This window comes from Aplysia californica, unplaced genomic scaffold (assembly GCF_000002075.1).
Source record: "Aplysia californica isolate F4 #8 unplaced genomic scaffold, AplCal3.0 scaffold00516, whole genome shotgun sequence".
Taxonomy (NCBI): domain Eukaryota; kingdom Metazoa; phylum Mollusca; class Gastropoda; order Aplysiida; family Aplysiidae; genus Aplysia; species Aplysia californica.
This window is the reverse complement of record NW_004797786.1, coordinates 522,869-526,152: the sequence shown is the minus strand read 5'-3', so window position 1 is coordinate 526,152 and position 3,284 is coordinate 522,869.

The following is a 3,284-nucleotide window of genomic DNA, read 5'->3' as shown; positions in this document are numbered from 1 at the left end:
ACCTGAACATGGATGGCTGGTGTCACTATATATAAATTATTGATCTTCAAGAGTGGATAGAGAGGTTCTGTCGTCAAGTAGTCTAACGGTCTGTCTGTCTGTCTCTTCCGTGCCTCACTCTCTCCCTCTCTCTCACACACTCTCTCTCTCTCTCACTCTCTCCCCCTCTTCCCTCATCCCCTTACCCTGTTGGGACAAGACTTAGAGAATGGAGAGGACACTCCGGTATCTGTCCGCTGTCAAAGTTCGTTAGGCGTGAATATATCCACAGGACAGTGAGCTGATCGTGAGTCCCCCCTCCCTGCCCCCACACATAAACATATAAAAAAGCATACACACAGACACATTAACCCAACCCTCCGCCCCCACCCCCATTTTCCTCACAATGTCTTTCATTTTCCCCGTCAAGGTAAACAATTCAAACACAAAGGGAAGTAAGCAAGAAAAAAATATTGAAATGTACATAAACATGAAAAAATGATATCAATAGGCGGATATTAGACCATATCTGTTCATATAAACTCGGAGCTTGTCAAGTATTAACAAATGGCCAAACATATACGGCCAACGATCGTCAGTTGTAATTGATCTCTGGTGATAAGGCATGATGAACAGAAAACTGGACAACCCGTAGCAGAGTGGTGATAGCTGTGTACATAAGTAGGAGCTGGCCGGGGGACGGATGGTGGGGGCCTGTTGTAATAATCCCCTAACACATCACTCGTTTTGGTATGGGCTCGGCCTTTTGGCTAAGATCAAAGAGCAGCAGATCCTGATCAACACCGACTCCCAGACGACGTCGAGCACCACCAGACACCCCTGCACCGAGGAGGACTCGAAAAAAGGTATAACCCGTTTTGTATCCTCCCGGTGCAGGGCTCTGTTCCTCCACTTCCACTCCGCCGTTTGGGAGAGAAGCCAGCCGAGAAGCGGTCCGACCGGACCGTGACAGCCCCCGACGAGACCGCCACCACCACCACCACCACCATGCCGCACTTCACCGCCCTAAATTTCGAAGACGGACCAACCCGACACCCCTCCGGCACCCTCACCGTCACGCTCACGGGTCGCTACTCTGGTAGCGTCCCCCCGCCACCATCATCCAGCACATCACGACACTCCACCCGACAGCCAAGATCAAGAAAATTTACAGACTCCAAACATACTACACGTACTACGTAGAACCACTTCCAGGCACAGACCTCAGCCCCCTACATTTGCAGACCTTCCGAGAAGTGGCGGAGGGGACTGACGCCCTCTGCTAGCTGACGGCCCGTGAGCGTCGCAAGATACACCTACAGTGGGTGCCGGTCACATTCACCGCAGACCACATCAAACAAGTCGCCCAAACCTTCACCCGACAAAACGCCGAAATCGACTTCCTCCCCAGGAGGTATGGAACTGATGATCGCCATATCCTCCTGGCGGGGGCCGACGAACAAGACATCCCGCATTATGTTCGAATCTCGGGCTGCGGGCCCGACCCTATATCCATCTTGGTAACCATCCCCGGGCGCCGCATCGCATGTATCCACTGCGCCCGGGACGACCACTATTCCTCTAAGTGTCCGCCCGGGACGCCCACTATTCCTCTCTAAGTGTCCGCCCGGGACGACCACTATTCCTCTAAGTGTCCGCCCGGGACGACCACTATTCCTCTAAGTGTCCGCCCGGGACGACCACTATTCCTCTAAGTGTCCGGCCGGGACGACCACTATTCCTCTAAGTGTCCGGCCGGGACGACCACTATTCCTCTCTAAGTGTCCGCCCGGGACGACCACTATTCCTCTAAGTGTCCGCCCGGGACGACCACTATTCCTCTCTAAGTGTCCGCCCGGGACGACCACTATTCCTCTAAGTGTCCGCCCGGGACGACCACTATTCCTCTAAGTGTCCGGCCGGGACGACCACTATTCCTCTAAGTGTCCGGCCGGGACGACCACTATTCCTCTCTAAGTGTCCGCCCGGGACGACCACTATTCCTCTCTAAGTGTCCGCCCGGGACGACCACTATTCCTCTAAGTGTCCGCCCGGGACGACCACTATTCCTCTCTAAGTGTCCGGCCGGGGCGACGACAGAAACAACCTATGCAGACCGCTTAAAGCAAAACCCACGACAGCCCCACCCACCACCGACAAGACGACCGCCGACCGACACCGACACCACCAACATCGCCGCCACCACCCCGGCCGTCGACACTCCATCTCCCGCCCTCAACCCGACTGCCCCCACCAACCAGACTGTCACCTCCACCGCCGTACCCAGATCATCCGCCAAGACCCCAACGAAGAAACAGACCCCTACAAAAACCCCGACCCCAATAAGACTCCGACCAAGACCCCGACAAAGACCCTGAGACCACCACCACAAATAGCCCTTGCCCCCCTCGAGGGCACGTTGACACCCCTCCCCATACGGAACTGGGCCGATGAAGCGGAGAAAGAACAAACGGTAGAAAGTGACAGTGACAGCGAGGAAAGACCATTGACGATCGAATTAGAAACAGACACAGAGCAAGAAAAACAAGACAGACAGACAAAAAAGAAATCTAATCTACCTTTAAAAAGACAAAATTCAATCGACACAGTAACACATAATGCAAATGACGCCAGAACCGAGAAAAAGAAGAGGACAGAGAAAAATGTAACCAAACGGACAAACCCCTCCCCCAGACGACACTAAATATGACATGCTTTTTCCATATTTAAACATTATTTCCTCTCCTTTTTCTTCTTATAGAACGCAGGATGGCAGGCTTGCGAGTGCTAACCCTGAATGCAAGAGGGATGCGTGGTAAGTTGCCCCACCTTAAAACTCTCATACACACACACACACACCCGACTTTATATTTTTACAAGAAACAAACATCCGCGACAGGTACTGGTACACCACACAAAAACTAACACAGGAGCTGGGCCTAGCAACGGGCGTGTTCGGCCTGGGCTCCTTCTGTCGCGGAACAGCTATCCTCCAAACATCCGACAAATACACAAGCACAGAACACACAGCGGACAACACAACAGGCCACTACACAACGGCCACCGTCACGAACAACACAGATACATACACATTAGTCAATATATACGCGCCAGCACAGCCACGCACACGACCCGCATTCTACGACACACTAGCCACAACACTAGCCTCAACAAAACACAAACTTATAATTGGGGGGGGGGGGATTTCAACACAACACCAGAAGACAGGGATATCGTGGGTACAAACATAGGAACAGACAGATCGGGGAGAATAGAACTACAAAACATCGTAGACACACACAGAA